A 12,440-nucleotide genomic window follows, 5' to 3' on the forward strand; every position below is an offset into this window, starting at 1 on the left:
TATAGAGAAGGGGAAGCCTTCAAGGTTGAAACCAAACAAACCAAGCTAACTTCTTCTTCTTCAAGAACAAAACCGGTTCGGCCAGAGAAAGAGAGAAGAGATAACTCATGCAAAACTCAACATGCAATTACCTCTAGTCCTTCCTTGGTCATCAATCTTCATCCATCCGAGCGCTCCATCCTTGACTTGCTCTCCAAGATGAATTTCTGGCCCTTGATACTTCATGATAATGATAGCTTCATCTGCTCCACTTTTGCTTCCTCCCTCATGTAGCCACCCTAACTACCTTCTGTGATGAGTAAAGCCAAAAGCAGAGACAAGTCATCCCAAATATCTTCTCCTTGCTGGCCGAATCTCCTTCAACCATTTTTGGAATGGAGAAGTCAAGATCTCATCACCATATCTTATCATAAGTGATAAGAATCTCAACCACTATATTTTTTATGTTTTCTTGCCATCAGTTCGATGGTCTTGATGCATGTAGCTCCTTCTTTCTTTTGGTAGCTCAACTTAGCTTCCATAGTTTCCTGTGATATGACCGAAGGTAGAAGGAAGATGAGAGAGAAGATAGAGCTAGAAGAAAAGTAATTAAATGAATCAAATTAATTGAAATGGGATTGCTTTTACTTCCCTTGCAGATTAGCGTGCAGCATTGATGTCTTCAATCAAATTAATGACACTTTCTCTCTCATAATTCCATGCATGTATTAACTTTACTTTAATGATATTTGATTTCCACCACATGCTAGAAATGGGTTCCATTGGAGGCAAACCTTTGCTTTCTTTTAAACTTGGTTTCGGACCAATTATGCTTGCCTTCATGCAATTTTAATTTTGGGCTTGTAACAACAAAATTCAATCTGGCCCAATTTCCTCTTGATTTCGGACCAATCTACAATGGTCTAATAACAAGTATTTAAGTTGGACCTGTATTTCAAAAACTGACCCAAATATCAAAACAAATATTCAGCCATAGAATCATTTTAATTTTTATATTAATGTTGAATAAATTCACACTTGAGCTTGCATCATATCATTTAATTTTTGGCCCAATATAAACCTGCATTGCAAAATTATTTTAATCAACATTTAATCTAAAATTTTATTTTGCAATTAATTATATTAATAATGTTTAGTCATCACAAATATTAATTTAGAGTTTTCCAAACTCATCAGTTAGGTCAATAATTGTTAAAAAACGTGTTTAAAAAAATATATTTTTAACAATAATAAATACTATTTTAATATTAGTATTATCTTAACAACTAATCACACGTTTTTTTTAATTATAAAATAATATAAATACATAATTAATGAATAACAACTGTATTTTTATACTAGTGTCAAGAGTATTTGGTATATAAATGTTCATACCCTGGCCCAATAATAAAGGCCCAAGGTCCAAATAAAAGGCCTAGTCCAGAGGATTGAGCCTTACTAAGCACCAACCTTCACACTAAGAAGTCGGTGTTAAACCCGACTTACTCCCAAGAAGTCGGGACGGAGAATAGTTGGCAGATAAGCACTCATTCAAATGAGTAACTGCCCCTAAAATCTCTCTAACTACTTTATCGAGCCGTATCTTAACCTTCCTAAGATAATGGGACGGTTAACACCCTAAAAATATGGCACTACTCCAACGGTGGTTATTGGCTCACCACTATAAATACACTGACACCCCTCAGGTATCTCTAAGCCCAATACTCTCTATACCTGCTCACACCCTTGCTAACTTAGGCATCGGAGTGTCTTTGCAGGTACCACCCCCCATTCACTCACGAACACAAGTCGGAAGGAGGCTCCAACGTGCAAACTAGCTCGGAAGCCACCATCCGCGGACAATTGGGCCAACCAAAGCCATCCATCTTATTAATCTCCGGTTACCCACCGTAACATTGGCGCCGTTGCCGGGGACCCGAGAGATCATCCATCGATGGCGGATAGATCCCACGAAGAAGGCCATGTGGAGACAGATTCTGAACAAGAGAATCTGGACACAGGCAACAACGATGTGGACCTCACCCTCCACCAGGAAATCGATAATCAACACAGGGAAGGCACTTCCGGAGTAAAGAACCCGAAGGTAAACTCCTCAGAAGGGCACGAGTCAGAAAAAGAAGGACCACCCCATGTAACTGAACTCATGGGATTAGCCCACAGCCGCCTGGAGCAGTTAGAGCAGGAACGAGAGCGGCAAAAGGAAACTGAAAAGTGCCTAAAAGAGGAGATGGAACGACGAAAAGAGTTAGAAAGAAAACTCTTAAAGTTGGAATCCTCCCTCAAAAGTCGCAACTCCCGCGACGAACAAGAAGAACCACCCTTAAGTGGGGAGGATCCCTTCAGTGAGGACATAATGAGGGCTAAAGTCCCGAGAAACTTCAAAAGCCCTGATATGGACCTCTATGACGGAACCACGGATCCAAAGCATCACCTGAGCAACTTCAAAAGTCGGATGTATCTAGCTGATGCTTCCGACGCTACGCGATGCAAAGCCTTCCCGACCACTCTATCGAAAGCAGCAATGAAGTGGTTCGATAGCCTCCCCCCGAGGTCGGTTACTAGTTTTGAAGACCTCTCAAGGAAGTTTTTGATGAGGTTCTCAATCCAGAAAGACAAAGTGAAACATGCACCGAGCCTCCTGGGAATAAAACAGGAGGTCGGAGAATCTTTACGAGCCTATATGGAAAGATTCAATAAAGCATGTTTGGAGATTCAAGACCTACCCACCGAGGCAGTAATAATGGGGTTAGTCAATGGGCTTAGAGAAGGTCCCTTCTCGCAGTCCATATCCAAAAGACACCCCACCTCTTTGAGTGATGTACAGGAAAGAGCTGAAAAGTACATCAACATGGAGGAAAACGCCAAATTAAGAGACCTGAGTTGGCGACCCGGACCCCCTCCCTCAACAAAAGAGAGGGAAAGGGAAACCAAGAAAAAGGAAGAACTCGGTCTCGAAAGGCCAAGAAAATATCACTCTTATACTCCTCTGAAAGTTTCTATAGTGGACGTATATAGAGAGATTTGTAACACTGAGAGATTGCCACCCCCTAGACCCATTAAAAATAAAAAAGGGGGAAGCCGCAACGATTACTGCGAGTACCATAAAATATATGGTCACTCCACAAACGACTGTTACGACCTTAAAAATGTGATAGAAAAGCTGGCTAGAGAAGGTCGGCTTGATAGATATCTCATAGAAAGGTCGGACGGTCACGGAAAGAGAAAGTGAGACGACATGGATAGAAGAGACCCACCACCGCAGACACCAGAGAGACATATCCATATGATCTTAGGAGGGTTCGCGGGAGGGGAACTCACCAAATCCTCCCGCAAAAGACATCTCAAAAGAGTTTATCAGGTCGGAGAAGAGTCATCCGACCTCTCTACCATTTCATTCACAAAAGAAGATGGGCAAGGAATAATACCTGGACATGATGATCCAGTAGTGATAACCATGATCCTAGCAAATGCCCATCTCCACAGAACCCTAGTAGACCAAGGAAGCTCGGCGGACATCCTTTTTAAGCCCGCTTTCGACAAGCTAGGGTTAGATGAGAAAGAATTAAGAGCCTACCCCGACACCCTATACGGATTAGGAGACACGCCAATAAAACCACTAGGATTTTTGCCCCTTCACACTACTTTTGGAAAAGGGGAAAAATCAAAGACTCTGAGTATAGACTTCATAGTCATTGATGTGGGGTCAGCATATAATGCTTTAATCGGCAGAGCTACCCTCAATCGACTCGGAGCAGTGGTATCTACTCCTCACCTCTGCATGAAATTCCCGACCTCAGCGGGAATAGCAACGGTAAGGGGAGATCAAAAGTTGGCAAGGAAGTGCTACAATGAAAGCCTAAATCTAAGAGGAAAAGGCAGAGAAGTTCACACGATAGAACTCGGGGGCGCAAGGGCCAAAGAAGAGCTGCGACCACAACCGGGAGGAAAAACCGAGGAGATACAAGTCGGTAAGGAGGAAGGGAAAAATACTCATATAGGAGCCAATCTAGGGAAAACCCTAAAACAAGGATTGGCCAAGCTCCTAAGAGATAACTCCGACCTCTTTGCCTGGAAGGCCTCGGACATGCCTGGGATAGATCCCGAGCTCATGTCCCACAAACTCTCGGTTTATCCGGGATCTCGACCTGTACAGCAAAGAAGATGGAAGCTCGGCCCAGAACGAACCCTAATAGTAGAAGAACAAGTACAGGCACTCCTGGAAGCTGGCTTCGTCAGAGAAGTCAAGTACCCAACATGGCTAGCCAATACAATGCTAGTCAAAAAACAGAATGGCAAATGGAGAATGTGTGTCGACTACACCGACTTAAATAAGGCATGTCCCAAGGACCCTTATCCCCTACCAAGTATTGATACCCTAGTGGATTCCAGCTCGGGGTACCAATACTTATCGTTCATGGACGCCTACTCAGGATATAATCAAATCCCGATGTATGAGCCCGACCAGGAGAAAACATCATTCATCACACCAGAGCTAATTTCTGCTACGTGGTCATGCCATTTGGATTAAAGAATGCAGGGGCCACATATCAAAGGTTGATGAATACAGTGTTTTCCCCTCATCTGGGGAGTCTAATGGAAGTATACGTCGACGATATGCTGGTAAAGACCAAGAAGGAATTCGACCTCTTGTCAGATCTCTCTCAAGTCTTTGACACCATAAGGCTGCATGGGATGAGACTAAATCCCGCAAAGTGCGCCTTCGCGGTGGAAGCAGGAAAATTTCTAGGATTTATGCTAACACAAAGAGGGATCGAAGCTAATCCCGACAAGTGCAGAGCCATCCTAGAAATGAAAAGTCCAACTTGTTTGAGAGAAGTCCAGCAGCTAAACGGCCGACTTGCAGCCCTCTCCAGATTTTTGGCAGGATCGGCACTGAAATCCCTTCCACTATTCTCTTTATTAAGAAAGGGATGCCAGTTCGAATGGACTCCTGAATGCGAGGAGGCATTCCAGGAGTTCAAAAAGTTTTTAAGCCAACCTCCTATTCTAACCCGACCAGTACCTGGGAAAGACCTCGTCCTGTACTTATCCGTAGCAAACAAGGCTGTCTCATCAGCCCTGATAAAAGAAGACGAGGTCGGACAACATCCAGTCTACTTTATCAGTAGAGTTCTACAAGGCCCTGAACTAAGGTATCACAAACTAGAAAAGTTTGCCTACTCCTTAGTGATAGCCTCACGAAGGCTACGACCCTACTTTCAGGCCCATACAATAAGAGTCCGTACGAACCAACCCATGAAGCAAATCCTCCAAAAGACGGATGTTGCAGGGAGAATGGTCCAATGGGCAATAGAGCTTTCCGAGTTCGACTTAAGATATGAAACTCGGACAGCGATCAAAGCTCAATGCCTCGCCGACTTCGTTGCAGAATACGCAGGGGATCAGGAGGAAAAACCAACTACATGGGAACTCTATGTAGATGGATCCTCCAACAAAATGGGAAGCGGCGCAGGCATAATATTGGTAGATAAAAGAGGAACCCAGATAGAGGTTTCCTTAAAATTTGAATTTCCGGCTTCAAATAATCAGGCAGAATATGAAGCCTTGATTGCTGGACTAAAACTAGCAGAAGAAGTCGGTGCTACAAAGGTGATGATATACAGCAACTCACAAGTGGTAACCTCCCAAATAAGTGGAGAGTATCAGGCAAAGGACCCAAATATGAAGAGGTACTTGGAAAAAACTTTGGAATACCTTGGGCGCTTCGCAGAAACCGAGGTCAAACACATAACTCGGGATCTAAACAGCGGAGCAGACGCCCTATCTAAGTTAGCAAGTACCTAACCAGGAGGGAACAACAGAAGCCTGATCCAAGAAACCCTTCAGGAACCCTCAGTAATAAAAGACAAGCAAGAAGTACTTGAGGTAGTCGGTTTAGACCTCGGATGGATGAACCCCTTAGTTGAATACATGAAATTCGACATCCTCCCTAAAGAGGAGAAAGAAGCTAAAAAGATCCGAAGGGAAGCACAGCACTACACCTTGGTGAGAAATATCCTCTACAGAAGGGGGATATCAACACCACTATTAAAGTGTGTACCGACCTCAAGAACTGACGAGGTGTTGGAGGAAGTACATAGTGGAATCTGCGGAAACCATCTCGGAGCAAGGTCACTAGCCAGGAAAGTAATCCGAGCTGGATTCTATTGGCCGACCTTGCAGAAAGATGCCACAGAATTTGTGAAAAATTGCCAACCATGCCAGATGCATGCAAATTTTCATGTGGCTCCACCAGAAGAGCTCATCAGTATCACTTCTCCATGGCCTTTTGCAAAATGGGGAATGGATTTGTTAGGTCTTTTTCCCCAAGTGCCAGGACAAGTCAAATACCTGATCGTGGGAATAGATTATTTCACAAAGTGGATAGAAGCAGAACCATTGGCCACCATCCCCGCTCAAAGAAGTCGGAGGTTTCTCTACAAAAATATCATCACAAGATATGTGATACCTTATTCCATCACTACGGATAATGGAACCCAATTCACCGATGCTACCTTCAGAAGCTTAGTAGCCAGTATGAAAATCAAACATCAGTTCACCTCGGTGGAGCACCCACAAGCCAATGGGCAAGCCGAGGCAGCCAACAAAGTCATACTGGCAGGACTAAAGAAAAGATTGCAAGAAGCAAAAGGAGCTTGGGCCGAAGAGCTCCCCCAAGTATTATGGGCTTACAGGACAACGCCTCAATCCGCCACTGGAGAAACGCCCTTCCGACTAGTCTATGGCGTAGAAGCAATGATACCAATAGAAATCAATGAGCAAAGCCCAAGGGTAATTCTCCATAATGAGATCGGAAACATACAGGGGCACAAAGAGAAGCTCTACTTGCTCCCCGAAGTCCGAGAAGACGCCCAGATAAGAGAAGCAGCGTTGAAGCAAAGGATGATCACAAGGTACAACAAGAAAGTCATTCGAAGAACATTTGCTCCAGATGACTTGGTCTTAATCAGAAACGACATCGGAGTCAACAAATCAGGAGAAGGAAAGCTCGCCGCAAATTGGAAGGGACCATACAAAATCAATGAAGTTTTAGGAAAAGGTTATTATAAAGTAACCGACCTGAACGGCACTGAGTTCCCGAGGTCGTGGCATGCTTGTAACATGAAAAGGTACTACAGTTAAAAGCGAACTCTACTCCCTGATGTACTCTTTTCCCAACTTCATGATTTTTTCCCAAAAGGGTTTTTTCTGGAGAAGGGTTTTTAACGAGGCATCATAGTAGAGGCTAAGGGAAATAGGCTATTAAAACCCTTAGTAACAAGAAGGTACCTCCCCAATTAATAAAGATCTTTTCTCATCTACAATATCTCTTATAAATTCCTTTCTAGTTTTTCTAAGTCTTTTCTACGAAACGCGCCGACTTAAGCTCGACAAAACGTGAAAATCCCATGAACCGACCTAGATGGTCGTCAGGATAAAACGACGAGGTACAAGTCGGTGTAAAGAGGTTATACAAGCCGATCGTAAACAATTCGGAAACAACTCGACTCATAAAGTCGAAACAAACTCCGAGAGGAAAAGCTCGAAAACACTTTGGCTCGAAAGTCGGAGTGAAGAACCGAGCAGAAGAAAAACGCATCGCAAAAATAACCTAAGTCATAAAAACTCAATAAAACATAGTTGAGCATGAGGAATAACAAAAAGAGATTGAAAAACTTACGAAAAAGTTTAAAGGCTGTCTCAAAAAGTCCTTAAACGAAAGGCTCAGAAAAACAAACAGGCCAAAAGGAAAGGTTTTCAAGAAAAGATCAAGGGGACTTCAGAAAATTAAAGCATACACGCATAAGATAATCTAAACCCTTATCCAAAAAAGGGTATCCATTTCGTTAACTTAAAAATCCCTTATCAAAAAAAGGGGTATTTTTTAATACTTTTGTTTACGGCCTGGGAAGGCCAAAGAAAAATTGTTCAAACAGCACTACCAAACAGAAATAAATAAAGAGTTTAAAAATGGGGGGCCCACAGGCCGGACCCCCAAATAGCCACTAATCATTTTTTAGAAGAAGGATCACCACCACCAGAGTCAGGAGGAGCGCCACCAGAGGCATCCATGGGAGATGAAGAGATAGGAGGATCTACCAAAGAACTCGGAGCGTTTTTAGAACGAGGAGGGGACTCAATAATCCTCTGCCCCCGAGTCTTCAATTCTGACTCGGAAATGATTACGGGGGCAGGAGGATCCACGATGGCACCATCAATAACAACTTTGTCAGGATGTAAAGGAGAAAGATCCAAGTCGGGAGCAATCACCCTGACTTGCTCCAAGAAAATCCTCCAAGACTCCTCGGCGCCATCAGCAATAGAGTCCTCCAACTCATCATATGCCTTCCGAGAATTCAGCAGATCATTCTTCACAGACACAAAATCATTGAATAAACTTTGATAGCTGGCCTGCGCTGTTTTTCTCAACTCCATCTCCATGTTGCACTGGGCCTGCAAAACCTTCCCTTTCTCCCGGAAGGTATCTCTCTCCTCCCTCAGCTTGGCGATCTCCTTCTTCAACCCTCCCTCATGCTCTTGATATGAGCGAAGCCTTCCTTCCAGCTCCTCGACCTTCGAGGTCATCCCTAAAGAGCTGAGAGGAGCCTTCTCAAAGATATCCAAGAGTTTGCCACAAATCCCCGCCGCTTTGAGACTCTCCTCGACCATAGTGGTAAGGTGGCTCCGAACAGACATATCATCCATGCTTATACGAACATGGGGATAGATATTCTTTCGGACGAACGCAATAGCATCCGCCTTAACCTCACCAGAAGAGCCAGACTCTAAAGTCTTGCGCTTCTTTGGATCAGGGGAAGGTCGGACGACGGGGAGCGGCTAAGGGGGAGCTGAAGAAGAAATTACAATGGGCTTGGAAAGAGTCCCAATGTTCCGAGGAGGAGGAGGAGGAGGAGAGATAACCCTGGCACCACCAGCCCGAGCGCGAGACTTGGCTTTGGCCTCCTGGACTCTCTGGAAAGATTCTTGAGCATTTGTCTTTGCCATTTCTGAAAAAGAAAAACAATAGCTAAGGAATCAAACAAGTCAGACTTATCAGTTGATAAGTCGGAAATTTAAAACAAGAAAAAGCTACCTAGCTGCGCTTGGATAAAGGTCGGAGACCCTTGGAGAAACTTTTTAGTATCCAAATATGGGGCCCTCCCCCACACTTCTCGGAGGAACCCCACAATGGCAGCCTCTACTTCATCCAGGTCATCCAGACCATATTTCTCACAAGGGGAGGCCTCCAGCCAGTATAAGGGAAAGCGAGGAGAAGAGTTATCATCCAGGAAAAAGGGGTGGTGACCCTCTACAGCTTGCACTTTGAAAAAATAATTTTTGAAGTCATGGAAGGATTCGTCAAAAAGGGTGAAAATTCTCCGACCTTGTATGGCTCGGAAAGACACCCATTGCTGTTTGTTGTTTAGCCCACTAAAGGGCTTAGTCATATGGAAAAGAAAAAAGAAAATCCTCAAAGAGGTCGGGAAGTCCAAAGCTTGACTAATAAATTGATAAATTTTCAGAAAACCCCAAGAATTGGGGTGAAGTTGGGTAGGGGCAACTCGACAGTGGTGCAAAACAGACATCTCAAAATCCGAAAAAGGAAGAAAGACACCCAGACGGGTGATCATACATTCATACATAAAGAAAAAATGAGAAGACACCTCATTGGCCCTCCCAAAGCAAACCCAGTCTTCTGGACCCGGGACTGCCAACTCATACTTCGGCTCGTCATCCTCAGAAACACAAATCCTGTGGTGAGTACGAAGATGAGTAATAAACTCCGCATCGACCAAAGGTTCCTCTCCTAGGACTGTGACATCAACCCATTGAGAAAGAGCTTCTACAGAAGACATTTTTCTAAAAATACAATGAAAACCACAAAGAAAAACGGAAAAAGAATAAAAAACGAGAGTCCCTAAGGGGATACGAAAGCCTACAACGTCACTTCTCCCTCTCCAAAGAAAATAAAAGCATGCAATCACAAAGCATGTCATAAAAGTAAAACACTAACCTTTATCCAAAAGCGAAGGTTGGAAGAAGCAGAGGTCTCCGAATGCAAGAACAAAGCACGAACAAAGAAAGAAGAAATTTGAAAAATCGCAGAAACAAAAAAATGAAAGAGAGGGAAAGTACTTATAAACATGCTAAGGGGCATAAAAGTCAAAGCGGGGCAGTCATTAATGAGAATGCACCGTTACCAAAGCCTACGCACATTCCTAACGGACACGACGCTTGATTAGACGTAACTGTCAGAACCAAAAAGATACGGAAAAGTCACGTCGGTTTCAGAAAATCACGTCGGTCCTCCAACAAGTCGACAACAACCCCGAGTAAAATACTCGAACCCAAGTCTTATAAAGATCTTGGGCTCAAGTAGGGGCACTGTTCATACCCTGGCCCAATAATAAAGGCCCAAGGTCCAAATAAAAGGCCTAGTCCAGAGGATTGAGCCTTACTAAGCACCAACCTTTACACTAAGAAGTCGGTGTTAAACCCGACTTACTCCCAAGAAGTCGGGACGGAGAATAGTTGGCAGATAAGCACTCATTCAAATGAGTAACTGCCCCTAAAATCTATCTAACTACTTTATCGAGCCGTATCTTAACCTCCCTAAGATAATGGGACGGTTAACACCCTAAAAATATGGCACTACTCCAACGGTGGTTATTGGCTCACCACTATAAATACAGTGACACCCCTCAGGTATCTCTAAGCCCAATACTCTCTAGACCTGCTCACACCCTTGCTAACTTAGGCATCGGAGTGTCTTTGCAGGTACCACCCCCCATTCACTCACGAACACAAGTCGGAAGGAGGCTCCAACGTGCAAACTAGCTCGGAAGCCACCATCCGCGGACGATTGGGCCAACCAAAGCCATCCATCTTATTAATCTCCGGTTACCCACCCTAACAATAAATAATATTAGTTTTTCTTTTAAAATAAAATAAAAAATTTTATTATTTTTCTAAATATGATTTTTAGATTTTAATTTCCTAAATACGATTTTTTTTTTGGCATTTGGACAAGTTCACCAGATCCCGACGAACTCTATACAAAATAGCAAGTTTCCCTTACCCTCCCCCGAATTTCCTTTAAAGTTTTCAAAACGCACATTTTTTAATTTATATTATCGTCTCTAAGAGTATATAGATCTACCAGCAGTATATAAAGGAATATACAAAAATACACGGACAACAAGCATGACTTCTTTAAGGATTTTTTTAATTATAAATTAAGAAAAATAAGTCATATTTAACCATGGCAACTATTATTATCTCTCCAAAAAACATGGGTATACCGGAATAAACCATATTTAATAAGAATTTTTTAATTAAAAATTAAAAGAAAATATTTTTCAAAAAAGATCTGACTTATTCCTGTGTACTCTTGTGTATTTTACTTTTTTGGGAAATAAGTCGTATAGACCATCCAAAAAATAAGTCGTATTTTATTTTTGGGAAATAATTTTTTATTTTTAATTAAAAATTCTGGTTAAATATGACTTATTCCGGTGTACTCGTGTATTTTTGGAGACGATAATAATGCCATTGTTAAATATGGCTTGTTTTTTCTTAATTTATAATTAAAAAAATCTTGAAGAAGCCATGCTTGTTGTTTGTGTATTTTTGTGTGCTTCTATATACTGTTTGTAAATCTATATCTTTTAGAGACCATGATATGGATTAAAAAACGTGCATTTTGAAAACTTTAAGGGGAGTTCGGAGAGAGTAAGGCGAACTCGGTAAAAATTATAGAGTTCGCTCGGGTCCGGCGAATTAAAATCCAAAAATCGTGTTTGAAAAAATAATAAAATTTTTTATTTTATTTAAAAAAAAACAAATAATGTTTTTTGTTTTTAATAGTCAATATATAATTGTAATAGAAAAATTACAATGAATTGACGCTTAACTTGTTTATAGTTGAAAGAAAAAGAAAATTGAAAATTCTCACACCCTTAAATATTTAAAATAATAAAATGAGCTTATGATAATTTTTAAGAAACACTCAAAGTAGTGTGAAATTAATAATAATGTCTATTTTTAAATATAATTACTGAAGCATTACTAGTTACTACTGCATGGCTATCGAATTTGTCCATAAACCTTCACTGTTATTCATAAATCATGTATATGAAGACAAGGCTCTTTGACCATATAAACAAAAGGAAATTAAATATTGTTTGATGAATCCATTTTCAATGCTGCTTCAAGACAATATTCTACAAGACAAGTCCATGAAACATTGCTTAGCAAACAGTTAGAGGGACAAGATTGTTTTTGTTATTGTTGTTTGTTGTCGTCGCCGCCACTGGGGATATTCGATCTAGATGACCAACAAAATGTATTAAGTTTAATTTGATTATTTAACTGTGCCACTGAAAATAGTTTCAATACGTGAAAAGAATTTGATTATTGTATATGAATAAGTTTGATTA

The sequence above is a fragment of the Arachis stenosperma genome, chromosome 8, assembly GCF_014773155.1.
Source record: "Arachis stenosperma cultivar V10309 chromosome 8, arast.V10309.gnm1.PFL2, whole genome shotgun sequence".
Classification (NCBI taxonomy): domain Eukaryota; kingdom Viridiplantae; phylum Streptophyta; class Magnoliopsida; order Fabales; family Fabaceae; genus Arachis; species Arachis stenosperma.